At 52.1% G+C, this 19,279-nt stretch overlaps 1 protein-coding gene and 1 non-coding gene across 3 annotated transcripts in view; both read right to left on the bottom strand.

Moving 5' to 3' along the window:
• GNAO1 (G protein subunit alpha o1) overlaps positions 1-19,279 on the bottom strand; it is a 165,375-nt gene that overhangs the window by 36,227 nt on the left and 109,869 nt on the right. The window lies entirely within an intron of this gene.
• On the bottom strand, positions 5,004-5,111 carry LOC121103571. Its single transcript, XR_005835823.1, has one exon. It is a non-coding gene; the product is annotated as a U6 spliceosomal RNA (small nuclear RNA).

Here is a 19,279-nt window from a genome sequence, read left to right as displayed (position 1 = left end):
AAAACCCTGGGATTTTCTAATTAGTTAGAAGCAGCTCTTTCTGCTGGCTCACTATCCATCTTCAAGAACCAGGGCTTATGGGGGAGACTGTGACTTGAGTCCTCGGAGACCCCTTCACTGGTTCCAACACTTGACACCTGAAAGTTTCCACTCAGAAATCGTGTGTCAGCCCCTGCAATTGGTCATGGTATCCTACCCCTGGGTCCAGCCCAAGTTAAGCAGAAGGAGACGGTGCTAGTCCAGTGACTGTTTCTTCACCACAGGCTGGCCGGATGTCTTCCCCTGCTGGGCCCATGGCTGGGAGCTGGGGACCCATCAGCCAGCAGGACCTGGACCCTGCCTGCCCAAGCCTGCAGTCAGTGGGGGCACCAGACATGTCAACCGAACTGCCTCCTGGGAGGCAGACACTGAGTAAGTGCTGGGCCTGGTGGAGAAGCTGGTGTGGGTGGGGGATGTGAGAGAGCTGTGTCCAGGGGACGGGCAGTCAGGGGTCAGCCATGCCCAGAAAGCAGGGCACAGTCCAGAGACGGGTCTTCCCTGAGGAGGGAATTAAAGGGGGAAGGGCAGAGACCCTAATGGAAGGGTCCTTGAGGGCGTCAGAGGCTCCTCCGGCCACTGGCAGGGCTTGAAGACAATGGTGGGGCTTGGAGGTCCATGTGACCCTTAGACATTCAACTAGGAATAGCCACCTTGCCTGACAGGTGGCCCAAGGGGCTCCCACACTGGTGGGGCTTCTGTCCCGGGCAGCTGCGTGTGAACATGAGCACCTCCATGGAGAGAGGCCTGGAGGTGGCCTCGGTCCCACGGTGGGAAAGCTCTGATAGTTGGAGTCCCACAGAGCAAACGCTGATGCTCCCTGAGTGTGGGGCCTGGGACACGCTCTCTCTCCCTCTGCCTCCCCCACTCCCAGGGAGTGTTCGCATTTGTGCCCTGGGATCTCACTGCCTACCCCCTCCCGGCCCTAGCTCTGCCATTCTCAGACGGAGCTGCTTCCTTTAGTCTGTCTCCCAAGGGCACCCCTGCAGGGCATCCAGGGCGAGGCTGGGGAGGGAGACTGGAGGGTAAAGGGCAGTAGTCAGTCCATGGCTTCTGAGCAGGGATGCGCTGAGGCCGGGGCAGAATAGGGTGAGGGCCTGTGGAGGAGGTCTGCCAGCGCATAGACGGGCATGCCATGCAGGGGACTGGCAGAGACAGGCGGATGCAGGATGGAGGCTTGCCGGGGCCCTTGGCGGGGCAGGGGGGGCGGCAGGGGGATAGTATGCTTACATCACCAAGGCTTCTGATCATCTCAGATCTCCGAGGATGACGTGGAGACTCACCCTTGTCCAAAGCTCCCGTCATCACCCACTTTGGGACATCCTGACATAGCAACCACTTTCTCTTGGTGCCTTTCTCCCCTTGGCGGGTCCAGAACCTGCCAGTCTTTACCTCCTGGGCGTCTCTCCTAGACAGGGGTGCGGGGGACAGCTGAACCACCAAGCAGGCACTGCTCAAAAATAAACTTTAAGGTGAATGGGACAGAAATTTCCAAATCTGCGATACCCTCCCCTCTGCTGCCTTTCTCCTGAGCACAATGTTCTAAGACAGGAGAAAAGAACTAAAATTGGAGAGGCTAAATTTCTAAGAAACGAACAAGGGCAGAATAAAATTACCCACACAGAGCTCAGTCAAAGGGAAAGAAAAGTGATAATGGCCAACCTCGTCTCTTCAGAACACGAAGTGACGATGGTGAATAGTTTAATTAGAGCCGCCTCGGCGGGGAGATATTAGCAACACAATTATGGAAGAGGGAAGATGGAAGTCGGACCACCACACACATGGCAGGGTTGGGGGACGGCAGGCACATCTGGAGGAGGACAGGGTTGGCTGACTGGTGCCTCTCCTCAGGCTTGTTCTTGATACCCCTTCCTGTCTCCCTGTCCCCTCACTGGAAGCATCCGTTCACCATCAACATGATCAGATACTGCCTTTGTTCGAAAAGGAGCATGGCACCCTGCTTCCGGGATCCCGGGGTCATGGCCTGGGGCACTGCATCAAGTGTCAGAAGATGCAGCCCTGCCTCCCACCGGCCCTGGGACCCTGGGCAAGCCTCATCTCCTCTCAGGGTCTGAGGGTCGCCAAAGGCACAAGGAAGGGATTGGCTACACCAGAGGTTCTCGAAGCGTGGGCTGCACCCCTGGGGGTCTGAGGCCCTTGCAGGGGGTCTACAGGATCAAAACTGTTTTCGGAACAATACTAATACGCTATCTTTTTGCCTTTCTAACAGTGTTACCTGCTTGCACCGATGGTGCAAAAGCCATAGGAGATGAAGCCGCTAGCGCATGAGCCGGAAGCAGGAGCACCCGACTGTCTGAGCTGCCATTATGTTTTTGCCACCTTGCAGTTACATGGTGGGTCACAGAAGATGCCACTTTTACTTAAGAATGTCTTTGATGAAGTAGTAAAAATTATGAATTAAAAACAATCTCTACCCCGAGGACCCATCTTTTTCATATTCTGTGCGATGAAATGGGAAGCATGCATAAAACACTTCTGCAAACCGAAGGATGATGTTTTTCTGGAGGAAAGGCACTTGTAAGACTGAGCTGCCAGCGAAAATAGTCCCTTTATTCATGGGACACCACTTTTACTTCAAAGAACGCCTGACAGACAAACAATAGTAATTCGGATTTGGTCTCTGGAAGACATTTTCTAAAAAGGAACCAAGCCAGCCCATCATTTCAAGGAAAACAACTAACATATCTGTCACCAAAATGAAAAAAAAAATTCCAGCTTTCAAGCGAAAGAATTTTGGAAAACTTGTATTTACCATCATGAGCTTGACAGCTTCCCAATACCTAAAGACTGTTCTGATGAGATCGGTATCAACGTTAACAAACGTGAGCTTTTAATACAGTATGCTCAAATGTGTCAACGTTGGGAAGGTCCGCAGAACTCTGCACAAATATTTTCCAAATGACCAAAATGGTGTTAAAACTCATGCATGGTTAAGAGACGCATTCAAAGTGCAAAGTAGATCAATGGATGTTTTCAAAAGACTTTATTTTTTTTAAGAGCAGTTCGAGGTTTATAACAAAACGGAGAGGAAGGTAGAAATTTCCCATATAACCCCTGCCCGCATCCATGCACAGCTTCCTGCACTCTCCACATCCCTCACCAGAGTGGTCCCTCTGTTGCCAAGGATGACCCTACGTTAACACATCATAATCACCCCGAGTCCATAGGTAACCTCAGGGTTCACTCTTGGTGTTGTACATTCCGTGGGTTTGGACACATTTATAATGCCATGTATCCAGAATTATGGTATCTTACAGAGTATTTCCACTGCCTAAAAATCCTCCCTGCTCTGCCTATTCATCCCTTCCCCTCACCCCACCCCTGGCAACCACTCTGATCTTTTCACTGTCTCCACTGTTTTGCTTTTTCCAGAATATCGCACAGTTGGAATTATACAGTACGCAGCCTTTCCAGATGGGCTTCGTTCACTTAGGCATATGCATCGAAGGTTCCTCCATGTCTTCTCATGGCTTGATAGCTCATTTCCTTTTAGTGCGGAATAGGATTCCATTGTGTGTATGGACCAGTTCACTTATCCACTCACCTACTGAAGGACAGCTTGGTTGCTTCCAAGTTTTGGCAATTATGAATAAAGTTGCTGTGAACACCCGTGTGCAGGTTTTTGTGTGGACAAAAGTTTTCACATCTTTTGAGTCAATGTGGAAGAGCCTGAGAGCTGAATCCTGTGGTAGGAGTATGTTCCATTTTGTAAGAAACTGCTAAACCGTCTTCCAAAGTACGGTGCCACTTTGCCTTTTCTCCAGCAATGAGTGAGAGTCCTGTTGCTCCACGTCCTTGTCAGTATTGGGAGTTGCCAGTGTTCTGGATTTTGGTCACTCTACTAGGTGTGTAGTGGTAGCGTGCTGTTTTAATGTGCATTTCCCTGATGACATATGACGGGGAGCATCATCCCACACGCTTTTCGCCATCTGTACATCTTCTTTCGTGATGTGTCTGTTCGGATCTTGGGCCCATTTTTAAGTTGGGTTGTTTTCTTATTGTTGAGCTTTAAGAGTTCCTTGTATATCTTGGACACCAGTCTTCTATTAAACATGCTTTTAGCAAATATTTTGTCCCAGTCCAGACTTTTCTTCTTCTTCTCTTGACAGTAGCCTTCACAGAGCAGTTTTAAATGTCTACGAAGAGCAGTTTATCTACTTCTTTCACGGTTCGTGACTTTGGTGTTGTATCTAAAAGTCATCGTCAGACCCAAGGTCATCTCGATTTCCTCCTATATTCCCTTTGGGCAGATTAATAGTTTTGCTTTTTACATTTAGATCTGCCTGTGATCCATTTCAAGTTAATTTTTGTGAAAAGTGGAAACCCTGGATCTAGATTTTGTTTTTGTTTTTGTTTATCTCTCATGTGATGTCCCAGTCGTTCCAGCACCATTTGCTGACGAGACGGATGGATTTTATGGTAACAGCACAGGAAAGGGTCACTGATACAGTTTCAGATTGCAACCATCCTTTAAGAAACCACCACTTGTCCAGTTTGGGTGAGTTTCAAAGGAGAATTATCTGAAAAGGCTAGAAAAACATTCCTTCCTTTTCCAACTATGTGTTTATGTGGGGCCAAATTTTATTCCTATTCTTCAACCAAAACAACACATCACGACAGACTGAATGCAGAAGCACATATGAGAATCAAGCTGTCTTCTACTAAGCCAGCCATGAAAGAGATTTGCAAAAATGTAAAACAACGACGTTCTTCTTACTGAAACATTTTTAGAAATTAGAATAATTTTTCATAAAAATGTTATTTATACTAATGTATAGTTATTTTTAAATGAATGAAGATTTTAAACTTTTTCCTGGTTTTAATTTCTTTTTTTTTTTCAGCAAACAACAAATGTTTATTGAATGCCTATTATGTGTCAGGCACTGTTCTAGGACCCCCCTCCAAAAGGAAAAAAAAAACAAAACAAAGAAGATAGAAGCAGAAAATAAAACACGAAATGCTTCACAAATCTGTGTGTCATCCTCGTGCCGGGGCCATACGAATCTTCTCTGTATCATTCCGGTTTTTAGTGTATGTGCTGCTGAACTGAGCACTCTTGGTTTTAATTTCTAATGCAATAAAAATTGATAGCTGTAACCTACAAAAACAAAATTGGGGTCCTAGATAATTTTTAAGAGTTTCAAGGGGCCCCCAAACCACAAAGTTTGAGAACCACTAGACCAGGTCATTCTTTCTCAAGCATTCTCCCCTAGCATCTTCATAACTTCTACAGAAGTCCTGTTTCGCCTGATGACTACCAGTTATTAATTTTCTTAGACACCCTTTGACCTTTATAAACTTCATACCCTCACAGTAAATGGAAACCCTGCATGACGTATTCCAAAGGGAAGAGACCCATGAGAATAACGATGATGAAAGCAGACGCGAATGATACATTCTAGCAGGATCCTGCTGCCCGCTGAAGGCTCTCGGCCTGAAGCCGTTTTCTCTTTGTTAACAAGGGGGAGAGGTTCAGAGGTGTCCGGGAGATACTAGCACCAGCCTGCGACTTTCTTCTTGAGCTTCTCAGGATGACAGAGAGGAAGGAATCAACTTTCCGACTTGGTGAAGCCATGTTTGTAAATGGGGTGACTCCGCTCGCCATCTCCTCTCAGCCCTCATGCTGTCTCATTGCACGGAACGGTGGCATGCACCTCCCCCTGGGGGGTCCCCGAGCAGATGGTCTCTCAAGACCCTCCAGCCAGCACAGGTCAGGGCCAGCTGATGAGGCCCCACCTGCTGAAGTGGGACTGAGTCACACCCGTCATGGGCCCAGAGCGGGGACACAGAGCCACAGCCGACACCTCTTCGTTAGAAAACCGAGAACTGCAAGATTTGCCAGTGGTGGTGAAAGGCTGCCAGGGTTGGGGTTCAGGACGAAACTCTGGGGTGAGGGCAGGTCCAGAGGATCAGCAAGTCCAGGCTACTACCGGGTCCGCCGTGAGCCTTGGAGCTGGGAACCCAGACCCCCACACAGAGACGCACGCACGGACAAGCCTGCTCAGAACTCAGGCTGCCAAGGAGGGGCCCTAGGACATAGTCACAGTAGCCAGTATTTAGCGAGCGCTTCCCATGCACTTCAGTTCATTTAATGTTTGTAACTATTACCATTTCACCCTTTTATAAAGACAGAAACCAGAGGTCAGATGGCTTATGAGGTTGGCCCAAGGTCACTCAGCTGGTAGGTGGTACAGCTGGGATCTGAACTCCAGCTGTCTGGCTCCAGAGCTCATGCAGCACTACTTCCCACCTCATGCTCTGAGGGGGAAACTGAGGACTGTGTAAAGGAGGTGGGACCTTGTCCAGGGTCACCCAGCAAGCCTGGGGGCAGCACCAGGCCACAGCCCTGGGCTTCTGGCTTCTCCTCGAGGGCGGGGTCTCGGAAAGCTGGCACCTGGGACACTCTCCAGCAGCCAGCCCTGGCTTTCCTGAGCCCTGCTGCTAAGGGGACGGTGCTCCCAGGGGGTGCCCACTCTGGGGACCCAGTGTTACTGTGTTGATGCTGGCGCTGTTTATACATGAGGCAGGTGGGACGGCGACAGGTGTGAAAAAACAAGGGTGACAAATAGTCTTGTCAACCAAAACACTGGCGAGGCAGAGTGGCACCCATGGCTGTACCCCAGCTGGGCCAGGCAGAGTGCCAGTGGGCCACCCTGGGGCGGCAGGAGGCGGAAGGCATGGTGGGACCAGGCTGGATGCCGGCTCCCCTGGCCCCCAATGCCTGGCCATGAGAGAGGAGCACAGGGCAGGGGGAGGCTGGGAACTGGGTGAAGCCTTTGGGGGCCTGTCTCTCATGTGAGGTCAGCAGTGGCGGGGATGGTGGAGAGCTGCACCCCATGGGGTCTGCAGGCAGCTCAGGGCCAGGCGGATGGGAGCTGCTCAGGCCTGGGTGCGACCACCTCGGCGGCTTTCTCCAAGGCCTGGAACCAGCGTGCGTGGCCTCCCCTCCCCGCTTAGGCTCCACCGTCCTCATCTCCCTGACACTGACCCTGGGTGGTCAAGGGCATGGGAGGGTGGTCAGGGGTCTCAGTGTCTGAGGCTCAACTCTGCTGCACGGGGCTCAGTGAGGAGACCATGGGCGGTGGAGCCCCTATCCAGGTGGGGAGAGGTGTGCCAGCCCTCACTCTCTGAAACTGCAGGGCCACGAAGGAGACCACCCGCTACCCCTGGGCTCAGGTGCATCTCCCCTCCAAGGCCACTCTTGCTTTCCTCTGTCCCTCTGTCTCCTCTCTCTCCTTTCCCACGTCCTCTGCCCCAGTCCCAGGCAGGGTAGAAGCCAGCCCCACAGCACCTTTGTTGCAGTTAGGAAAAAGTGCTTTCCTCCGGGCTACATGGCCTGGCAAGGGGAAGGTGGGCTTAGTTTCAGCCCTCTCGTGGGCCCTGGGTTAGAGACCCTTCCGCAGGCCAGCGCCTGCCTTGCAACTGAGCTGGAGCCCATGGAGTGTGAATGTGAGGTGCACCGCCAGTCGGCCAAGGCTCCTGAGATGTCAGTGTGCCCCCTGAAAGCACGCGATGACAAAGTCCTGGGCGGCGGTACTGCCATAGGATGGAAGGAGCTGGCCCGTGAATCACCGTGTGGAGGAGAGCCACCCGCCGGAGCGCCTGCCCCGGACTATCGGGTGGGCAGGAAAGAATCTTCTGTGGCGTCTGAGCCGGGCAACGCCAGCGCTGTTGGTGGCAATAGCCAGGAGTCCCCTGTCTCTGTGTCCTGCTAGTGTTCCTCCTCTCCCGCTTCCTGGACAGGAAACAGATTGGCCTCTCAATAAGCCGGAGAAGGGCAGAGGCCAGTTTTCTGGAGTATCGAAGAATCTGTGATCCCGCTCCACTCCCCTGCAAACAGGAAAGGGGGCCCCACAGCAGCGCCTCCCGCGCCTCGGCCACTCACACACCTGCCACGGGCATGACTTCTGTTCAGCACCGTATCTACAGGACGCCACAGGGCGCACAGTAGGTGCTCAAAATGATGGGAAAATTCGGCTGGGTTTGGATGCCACCCACGCCACAACTGACTTCATGTTTTTCTTTAGACTTGTATCTACTTAAACGTATTTTTAAAAATATTTTATTTATTTATGTATGTATTTGAGAGAGAGAGAGTGAGAGAGCACGAGAGGGGGGAGGGTCAGAGGGAGAAGCCTGCTTCTTCCTCTCCCACTCCCCCTGCTTGTGTTCCCTCTCTCGCTGGCTGTCTCTCTCTCTCTTTCAAAAGAACAAATAAAATCTTAAAAAAAAAAAAAAGAAAGGAAATGTAGTATCACCAACAATAATATAAGCAAAAGGATATTTGATAGGTTAGTTTTTATCTTTTTTTTAGAAGACTTGATGTATTTGACAGAGAGAGAGAGAGGCAGAGTGCATGTGCGGGCATGAGAGCAGGGGGACAGGCAGAGGGAGAGAGAGGGACAGAGAGAGAATCCAAGCAGACTCTGCACTGAGCACAGAGCCCAACGCGAAGCTCAATTTCACAACCCCGAGATCATGACCTAAGGCGAAATCAAGAGCTGGACGTTTAACCGACTGAGCCATCAGGCGCCCCAGTTTTTATCTTTTTCTAATATGCATTAAAGTTAAGAACTACTGAGATAAAAATCAACATGGGCATCTGTCCTGCTGGCTACAATCCGCCCACTTCCTCCACTCGGGAAGCGCCTGCCCGCAGCGTGAGGTGTAAGGCAGGTACCGGCAGGCGCATCCGCAGCCCTCGGAGCAGAAGGAGCACGCCCAGGAGCCAGGGACCTGGCTCCAGCCCCTAGGCGACGGGGGTTCATGCTCTGGCCTCCCATCCTAGGTCCGTCCCCGACACTGATGTCCCCCGGAAGCCACTGTCCTCCCCGCTTCCTCCTTCTGTCCTGCCGCCGCCCTGTCCTCCTCCTGCCGGGGCTTTCACTGCCCTCCCCATCCCCGGCTGCCGGCTGCTCTCTTCTCCTGCCTCTGGGTGCTGGGCCCTGTGGATGCTGCTTCCTGGCCAGGGTGCTGTCTTTCAGGTCACGTTAGTCCACTGCGAGCTGTCTCCCATGTGGGCCCCTGTCCCTCCACCCAACATTTAAGTTGCCAAGGGCTCGGTCCTCAAACCCCTTCTTGTTTCCGTAAGCCACCTTCTCTCTGGGCAGGATGCCAGCAGATCCTCCCCTGTGCAGGGGCTGCTGCGTGACACCACCTGACCCCAGGTTGGTTTACTGGCTCCTCCACTTGGCTCGGCACGTTCTGGGTCAATCCCACCCTCTCACCTGCACCTGGGTTCCCAGGCCACAGCCTCCAAGCCCACCTTCCTTCCTGTCTCGGTCCTGTGATTGCCGCCAAAGCAGCAAACAACCACTGCTATTTCCTTAATTTTTAAAAATGACCTCGAATGGACTCATTTGAAATAATCAGCTTATGCTAAACAATAACATCCGTGAAATCAGAGGTCTGTGTGCTAATTTTTCTAATATACACTAAAATGCATAGAAGTCCTCCAACAAAAGCTGTTGGTCTGTATGAAGGGCCAGGTCATCTGGAAAGCCTGTGCCACTCTTTGGGGACACATGGCCGTCTGCAATGGTATTTCTGTGCTTCCGGTCATGCAAGCTGGAGACCCTGAGGCCAGCTCCACTCTCTTCCCTTTCTCTGTCCCTCCAGCCATTCTGATTCCCGAGAACTGTCATTTGCCCCCAGAAAGGTCTGAACTTTGACCCTTCCCATCTCCCTGCAAGGTCAGTCTTGCCTCTCCTCCATGGATGACAGCAGGGGTCTAGCCCAACCAGTCTCCTGGCCTCCAGGCTCTGTCCCTTTAATCTACTGTCAAGAAGGCATTTAATCACACCTGAGCCCTCAATGGCTCCCGAATTTTGTAACCAGGGCCACCTCACCCACCACCTACTAGAACTCGTTCTGTTTCCCCATGCTCCTCAGCCACCTTGCCACCTGCCGCCCTCCCTTTGGAGGAACTGGGTAACGACCTTTGCAGACAGGGACAAGGAGAACGGAGGGAATGAATGGCACAGAGGCCTCGGTGGGCAATCAGGAGGGTGGGGGCAAGTCAAGGGAAGCAAGCGGGAGTGAGTGGCAGGAGGGCCTTGGATTTGTGGAAAATGCCAGGATCTGGCCTGCAAGGGCGCCTCATTTCAACTCCGTGACTTAGTTTCCTCAGCTACAAATGGTGGTGTTCTCCATGCCGTGCTCCCGTCCCAGGGTGTGTGAGAACCAGGGTCGGGATGAGCGTGCTCTCCGCTTAGAGCGCGCTGTATGGGTGCGCGTGTGTGCGTGGAGACAGTGTCATAGTATGAGTAATAGCTGCAGGAATGTAGGTCTGCCTGGTCAAGCCGTCTTTGTGAGCTAACACAGGGTACACAAAAGGAGGGACACGAAGAAGCTTCTGAGGGTAGCTGGCTCATCACACCTGGGGTGGCTCTGCCCAGAGAGCAGAATAGTATCTTGTACTTTGGGGGTCTCCCTGGGCCAGATGGCCCCTGTACCACCCACTCGGAGGCCCATCCTCCACCTTCCAAGTTGAAAGGGACTGGGGTTGCCTCTTCCAGGAATCTGGGAGACAAGGGGCAGGCCTTCTCCACCTTTTGGGCCTTAGAGGCTGGCAGGGAGGAGTCCCCAGGAGGGAGGGAGTGGCCCCTCCCCAAGAGGATGCTGGGGGCTATTACACAAGAACCAGGCCTGTTTCTATAGCACAGGGGGAGACTGGGGTGGGGGGCGATGCCTACAGCCAGCCCAGGCCAGAGCTCTGCCCAGTAAGTGCCCCCAAGATGGCCCAGGCTGGACAAAAGCTCATTCTTCAAGGGCAAGACCACTGCTTCAATTAGCTCTCCTCCCAGGAGCGGGCCCACTGATCCCCTAAAAGGCACAGCAGGCTCCCGAGGGCTGCGGCCCCCTGAGGCCCCAAGCCTTTGCTCCAGTCCCAGCCACATTGTGCCCAGAGGCCCCATGCTGCTCTTTTCACTCCCTTTGCCTGGCCAGCAGTAGGCGATGCCTTTGAAGTTGGTCTTCTGTTCCAATTGGAAACTTTGTTCAGCACCAAAATTAGAGAGGCTGCACAATCAGCTTGCAATTTAAAATGCCACCCAGGCCTCTCCCAAGCCCCCCCTTTGCAAAATGTCATCTTAATTAGATGGAGCCAGGCTTCATGTTTTCCGAATTTCTCTAGGACATTTCTCTCCTTGTAGTTATTTTTACCTTCAGCTTAAGGTGGGGGCAGGGGGCAACGTGAGGCTCATCTGCGGGTCTGCGTACACCTCCATCCTCCAGCCACTGGGGTCAGCTGCCCCCGGCTCCCCGGGAGGCTGAAAACACTGATCTGCGAGCTCTCCTGGGATGTCTGTTGAGGGTTCTTCCTCTGTTTAATGCAGCACAACACCTTCCGGACCTCTCTCCTGGGCGCGGGGCTCTGCTAGGGGTCGGGAGGGAACACTGCGGAGGCTGGCTGGCTTGGCCAGCACTGTCCCCAGGGAGTGTTCAGCCAGCCACCCGTCCAGGGGCCCAGCCCCTTCCTCACTCAGCCTGTCATCGCTTTCCTGCCGAGACTCTGCTGGCTGCCCTGCTTGGAGTGCTTGAAGGAGAGTCCCCAAAGTGCGGGCCACTGGGGACCCTGTATTAATACCACTGAGTTACACCTGGGAGGTTTCCAGTTCTCTTTCAAGGATTCTGACTAATCGTGGGTAAGAAAGCTTCAGTTTGGTGCCATGAAGTCTGTGGCACTCCTGAACTCCTGAACACGCTTATCAGCTCCTTGAACAAAGAGAGGGCAGGCTGCTTAGGGTGGGTCTCCTCTGAGCTCCCCAGGCATCTTACAAATGTTGACCCACAGCCCCAGCCTACTCTAAAGGAGTATGTCAGGGAAGGCTCCCATTAGGGACCGAATTGTGTCCCCCCCTTCCCAGATTCATATATTGAAGCCTTAACCACCCAGGACCTCAGAATGTGGCAATACTTGGAGGGAGGGTCTTTAAAGGGGTAATTAAAGTGAGGTCTTCAGATTGGGCCCTAATCTATTAGGGCTGGCGTCCTCGGGAGGAGATTAGGACACACAGAGGGGAGACCATGTGAAGACACAGGGAGAAGACGGACATCTACAAGCCAGGGAGAGGGGACTCAGAGGTAACCAACTCTGATGACACCTCAATCTCAGATTTCCAGCCTCCAAAACTGTGAGAAAATAAAGTCCTGTTGTTCACGCCACCCAGTCTGTGGTACTTTGTTGAGGCAGTCCTAGCAAAATAACAGAGCTCCCAAGATTGGGCTGGGAGCAGGGGTTCTCTCTCCATCATTCCAAATGCTACCCACAAAGCAGTGCAGGGTCTGGGTCCTGCCTCCCCTCGAACCTCATCCTGGGGGACCCTTGCCCTCAGTTACCACCTGCCAGCCACCTTGCCCCCTTTCTAGGCTTTGCAACACACATGCAAGTCCATTTCCACCTCAGGGCCTTTGCATGGCTCCTTCTGCTACCTCAAGTCTGCAAGACTGGTTCCTTCTTATTTCTTCTTCCAATCTCGGTTTAGTATATGTGCTGCCCGAGCAAGTGCTTCCAGTCTCAGTTTAAATATAACTCCTAGAGAAAGCTCTTCCTGACCACACCCCTCCCCATCTAAAGCAGGTGCTCCTTGCTGTTCTTTTCCCTGAATTCTCTTCTTGAATAGTACTTATCACAATGTGTATTTAGATATGTTTGTTTCCTCAGTGACTCTTTCTCTTCCTAGAAAGATCGTGAGCTCCGTGAGGGCAGGGCCTGCCTCTGCTCTGTTGCCCGCTTAATTCATTCACAAGGTGTTGCTTGTGGAATGAATGAATTCTAGGCCATAAGCTCAGATGGATACCAGGTACCACCCCCTCGTCCTCGGGAGGCCCAGCGGCACAAGAAGGAGCTGAAGGTGGGGCCAAGAAAGCAGAGAAGGGACCACCCAGAGCCCGCTCTCAAGGTCTCTGCTCACCTCAACAGGAAACGTGGGGAAGCGAGGTTAAGAGGCAGACGGGTCGTGAGAGAGGCCAACACGCCACAGGTATGAATGCAAATATGACGCCGGCTGACCGCACCTGTCCTGGACGCCTCCAGAGCAACTGCAGGCAAGTGTGCTGGCCCTACTCCAGCGGAGGGGGCAGGGTCCTCTGCAGGGGCCCCCTCTGTCAGCTGAACACTGACAACCACATCTGCGTGGAAAGCACATGCACAGCTCACAGCCAGTCCAAGATGGGAGCTCGGAGAAATTCTGCAATTGAGTCATGCCCAGGCCAGGGCTGTCTGCAGGGTGAAGGGGTTTGTTCTCTTATATCAATTCCAAACCCTCTGACATTCTTCTTAAGAGACTGTCCGGCTTGGAACATAGGGATCCTCTGCTTTTCGAAAGTTCACGTTATGCCCCTTCTCTTTTACGGAAGACCCACGTTAGTACCTGTTTTCACTAACCAGAAGTCATCCAAAGAGGATTTTCGCTTTTACAGAAACAAACAAAAACCAGCAAAAACAAGCAAAGCAAAACCAGCATTCAGCATTTCTTTTGCAAGGAGCCGTGACAGAGGCAGCATGGACCCCGAGCAGCGAGCGAGAGGGGCCCCGCCAAGCTCCTTCCCTGGAAACTATACCCAGCGTCTCAGCATCTCAGCTGCCGTAGCTTTGGAATGTGTCTCTGAGCCTCTGTGCTTCATCGCCATTTCTTTTGTGCCCTCGTTAGCAAGATGTGTTTCAAGGTATCAGAAAAAGCCTAACAATTATTCGGGGGGTTTTATTTTTCCATATAAAGTAATAGTAATTGCTTCTTTGTTTTACGTCATTTCGGCTTACAAAAGGTCTCATAGGAACGCTCTGCTTTTGGGTAGTGGGAAAGACCTGTCCTGCAAATGAAAACTGAAGAAAGAACACGAACTTCAGAAAAGTGGAGAATGTTTGCCACCATTAAAGAGAGAGAGGGAGAGGGAAGGACCAACTTTTGAGCCTAACTCTGTAATTATGTCCACATGGGCTCTTTCCCCCTTCAGGAACTGTGGGGAACCAGTCTTCTCTCATTACAGTTGATGGACATGAGAGCCTTAGCTCCCAAAAAGTTAATGTTAATTAAAAAAAAATGTGATGTTATGTTCCATGCATCTAATATATCCCTTATTTTGAATAGTAAAGAAGCAAATTTTCATTAATAGAAAATTAATATCTCCCAGGATCCACTGAATAAATGACAAACACCTCAAGAGTACCAGCTCAAAGAGGGACCAGTGCTCTGCCTGCCTGGGATGGCCTCAGGTCTTGGTCATCCTTAGAGACAAGACTGGAATTGGGGGCAAGGACTTAAGCAAGGAAAGAACAGAACACAGGTGTCCAGCTGGTGGGCCAAGCCCCTGAGACACAAGTGAGGCAGAGACAAGGGGCTCATTGAAGTCTGGGGTTGCAGGATCTCTGCCCAGCCCCCCAACCCTGAATAAGGGTGGCACTGCGTACCTTCTAGGTATGGGTTTCCCTGGACCCTGAACTCCTATACCAGACGCCTTCTTGCATTTGGGATCTACCACTGAGCTGGGCACACAGCAGGGGCTCAGGAAACATTTGCTGAACAAATGCACTTGGCAGGGAAAGAGTCAAAAAGGAATGTGCCGGGGCCTGGAAGACTTGGGGTGGAAATAAGTGTTCTCCCCACTGTGGCCTTCCAGGTTGCTCTCCCCTGCTGTGTTCTGTAAAGCAAGGGAGCTGTACCGGGTAGTCCAGAGGTAGGAAGCTGGCTTCAACTTAAGGACCAACTCTGATCATGGTGTTGGCTCCCTGGGGCACTGGTTACCTGAGACGAGTCAGGCGAGGTTCAGCGCTGTGCTTGATAAGCAGGGACTGCCAGAGTCAAGGGCTGGTGGTCAATGGTAGCCCACACGCCACATCTCCGCCTCTCTTTGAAGGTGATCATGTCTGAGGTCACTCTGAAATGCTACAACTAGCATGCAAGCACTTAACAAGTTCAACCGTCGTGAAGGGCTCTCCAGCCCCGGGGGATGAAGTCTTTACCCAAGGCCTTGCCACCCAACATGCCAGCTCTAGCTCTGTTGCCTCTAGGCTGGGCTTCCCCACCTTGCCCGTGTCATAGAACATGACGGCACCGTACAGCCCCTTGCAGCAAACGTAAGAGAGGATTCCTTGAGCATGCCTGTGGTGCATTTCGTGCCCCAGGACATGATGGCGGAGGGTCTCTGCCATGGGAAGGCTCTGTGCCAGCCCCCATTCCTGGTGCTCTTCTGAGGTCCTCTACTGGGCTCTGGAGCACAGTCAGCTGCTGAAGGGGCTTCCTTGTGTCAGTCTGGAACGTAAGATGGCGATCCCCTCTGGGGGAAGGAGCTGTGTCTTCCCTTGGTGCACCCCACCCCGGCCATGGGCCAGGACACAGAGCTGGCCACACCAAAGGTGGGTGTGAGGTCATGTGAAACTGTCCGAAAGTGGCAGAATTAGTGGTTGAAGGCTGCTTACAACGCCTATGGCCCTCTTCCCCGGACTTCACCTTGATTGGCCCTCAGAGGTCCTGTTTCAGGCCAGGGGGAGTTCCAGAGATGGTGCTGGGAGGTACATGAGCCGAAGCTGGGAAGCTAGATGACATGTACTGGGTGTGCGCTGAATGGATGCTGGCCACAGCATTGTATCCTCCCAGAAAAATTTTAGGTGGAATTATTTATAGATAGAAAAAAAGTGTTTTTCCATGATTCACTCAATTAATTAGAGGCAGCTGTTTTTAATAATTTGGGGGCATGGAAGAAAAGGGAAATGTCAGGGCAAGACATATGTCTAAAGTTAAGGACACAGGTTAGGGGAGGAATGGGTCCACAGTGATGGTCATCGGGCAGGCGGGCTGTGCTCCAGGCCCCTTCTGAGCAGCAGCCAGCACAGGACCCCCATCACACAGGGCACTGCTGACCATGCACAGGAGCTAGACTTTTATTTTGGGTGTGGTGGGAAGCCAAGGGAGGGCGGCGGGAGAGCTGGAAGGGTGGCCACAGAGAGAACACCAAGGAGGGTTATGCAGGCACCAGATGAGAGATGGCTGAGGTTTGGGGGAACGCCGGAGCTGGAAGCGCCCTTAGACATGATGCTGTCTACACTCCCTCATCACACAAGTTGGCAAGGGAGGCACAGGGAGGAAGGGGTTGGCTCAGGGCTACAGGCTCAAAGGCGGCTCCGCGGCTGGCTCCCAGTATAGAGGTGGGAGCAAGCCCAGACTAGCCGGGAAGCAGGAACGTGGGGCTTGGCGGTGAGGGAAGGAGCAGGTGGTGGTGGAAACCCATCGGGGAGAGGCCACAGTTCGCCCTGCCGAGTAGCCAGGGCCCAGGGAACTTTAGCCTGCCGAGGCTGGCGCCGGTGTCCCTGAGAACTGAAGGCTGCAGGGGGAGGGGGGTGTCAATGGGGCTAGAAGAAGCAGATTCTGAGCTGCGGATTGAGAAGACTGCTCACACCCATGAGAGACGGGACACAGGAGCCACTGTTGGGATGAGGCCGGCGGGACCTGCGGGTGGGGGCTCTCAGGGCCCCAGGATTTTTGGCCCACGCCCACGCTTACAGACAGCAACACTGTGAGCAGGGATTGGACTTGGGGACCAGGCCTTCTCAGCTCTCTGAGTCTGTCTTCATCTGTAAAATGGGGATGAGAGAAGCACACACCTCATCGCATGCTGGGAGTTTGAAATGAGTTCGTGTAGTCAAGTGCTCAGCGTGACACATAGTAAGAACTCAACGTAATGGCCACTGCGGTTTATTAATCACGTTTGTCTAGAGCCGCTCTGATTGAACCCTTCCATCAAGCACAATGGCTGAGATGTGTTCCACTCGGAAGGACGCACGGTAGAAAAGTTTAAGTCAGGAGCTTAGCTAAAAACAACTCGCCAAAACAAAACACAAAAATCACAACAGCCAAATTAAAACAACAAGAACAACAACTGCCAATCTCTCTTTACACACAGGCACACGCATAACAATAATGAAAAAAATCACCTGACTTCTCAGGAGTCAACAGAAACACGGCCCTGCCTCCTGTGGCCTCTTTATGCCCTGGACAAGCACCTGAGAGCAAGGCCAAGGGAGATGAAGTCCAGGAGGTCCCTGAGCTGGAAGCTAGCGCTGGCATGGGTCTAGACCTTTCCGAGCCCCAAGGCCTGTGCTTTTGGTTCTACCACACCTCTTCCGGAAGAGCCTCGATCTTCAAAGGCACATCCGAGTCACCCCAATGGACTTCATGAAGTGTGTTACACGGTCCAGCAACATTCCCGGGGGCTCGAAATGGAAAACCCTCAATCACCTGTATTGCTCGAGTGGGTCGAACTCCGTCTCCTAGACAGACCACCGTAGCTCTGGTGCTGTTAGCCACTGCCGACGCTAGCCAGTACGGATCGCGGTCGGCATCAGTTGGCCCGTGTTCATACGGCCGCAGAGGCTGACGTCACAGCGCTTGGAAGTCTACGGGGATGTGCCCTCAGCAGAGACAGAGCCACTTGGGCAGCGAGTGGGCTGGTGAGAACTAGCACCCTGGAGGACCAGTGGGGGCAGGGGTCAGGCTTCTGGAACTGACACTGCAGTTTGCTGGGAACCCTGACAAGACAGTGGGAGACGGGTCAGACCCTGATTTGTAAGATGACGTTCAAGTAGAACTCCTCTCATTGGTGGTTCAGCTGGTAGCCCTGAAGCAGTCCAAGGAAACTCAGGAACACCTACGGTACTGCCCCAGACACGCCATCAGCTCCATCAAGGCTGCCGGGCCGAAAGCAGGGGGGTGATTTTCATACCTAGCTGTATAAAAGTGTATGTTTTAAAAGACCTTCTTTTATATATATATATATTTATATATTTTTATATATATATATATATTTTTTTTTGTTTCGTTGCAAGATCAAGAGTCGCATCCTCTACTGACTGAGCCAGCCAGGCACCCCTAAAAGATATTCTTTTTGCTTCTCTGGGATAAACCAAACAGGGAATCATAGCATTTTACACACGAGAAAGCTGAAGTCTGGAGAGACGAGTATTTTACCCAGTGAGATATCTGCAGGTGGGTAACCATATAGTTTGGTCCTGGCTCTGCCACTAACTGTCTGTGTGACCTCACCAAGCCCGAGATATCCAATCTGTTAAATAGTTCCAATTTCTTGGGGGTGTCGTAAGGATGCCAGGGACGAATATAAGCCTTTTAGGACAGTGCGGGACACATGGTGGGCAGCCAGCAGATGTCAGCCATTATATGCCACGTGGCTGGCCAGGGGTGAGCTGTGGCAGAAACCAGGTGGTTTCCACCTTGACTTCAAGCAGCCACCTGTTTACTGCACCTGCTTCTTTAAATCCTTTCCACGGTGAGACCACAGTCTGGCTGTTCTAGTTTGTTTTTCTTCTCTGAGCTCTAATTTCCATGAGAATTACTCTTCTCAGAGGCTTCAGCTAGCAGCTTACACGTTGGCACATAGTAGGTCTTTAATGGAACGTTTTCAGGATTATAGGTGGCCCCTTTGAGGGGGCTTTGAGAAAGCTAGAGGCTCTCTCCTTAGAGAAAGTACACAGCCATACACAGAACCACACCCAGAACTACACATCCAAATGCACACGTGCACACACACACGCACACACACACACATGCACACACACACGCACGCGCACACATGCACACGCACGCACACACATGCACGCACATGCACACACACGCACACACACACACGCACACACACACATGCACGCACATACACACACACGCACACGCACACATGCACACGCACGCACACACACGCACACGCACACACACCAATTTTCCTTTTCAAAATTTTGGGGGTTACAGCCTCAGAATCTCTGGTTAGGAACCTGGCAATCATAAAACACAGGGATCCAAATGGTTTCTAAGCCACAAGAGTTGTTCTGATTGTCTGGGGCCTGGGGAAACGGGGCTGATTTCTCCCAATGGAGCAGGAAGCCTGGCAAAGTTGCCTGTATGACTATCCCCTCCTGCAGAAGAGGCTGGTCCCTCACCGTCTACGTCGCGTGGAAGAGGCTCTGCGGCCGGCGCTCCATGCAAATTTAATAATGTTCTGAAGTCTCGGTCCCACATAAATATAAATGTGTTTCCAACTCCGAGGCTTCAGTTATCAGGAGGAGGCTTTCAGAAATCATTCAGGGAGTTATTTGATATACTGACTAGATGGCTTATTGGAAAAAGTGATTCAGAGGCAAGAACGAAAGAAGAAAAGGAAGAGCTGGGAGGTGCCAGGGGACGAAGAGAAAGGGAGGAAAGGGAGCAATACGTGGCAT

The sequence above is a fragment of the Ursus maritimus genome, unplaced genomic scaffold, assembly GCF_017311325.1.
Source record: "Ursus maritimus isolate PB19 unplaced genomic scaffold, ASM1731132v1 scaffold_19, whole genome shotgun sequence".
Classification (NCBI taxonomy): Eukaryota; Metazoa; Chordata; class Mammalia; order Carnivora; family Ursidae; genus Ursus; species Ursus maritimus.
The sequence above is the reverse complement of the archived record's forward strand: the minus strand, read 5'-3'. Positions and strand labels throughout refer to the sequence as shown.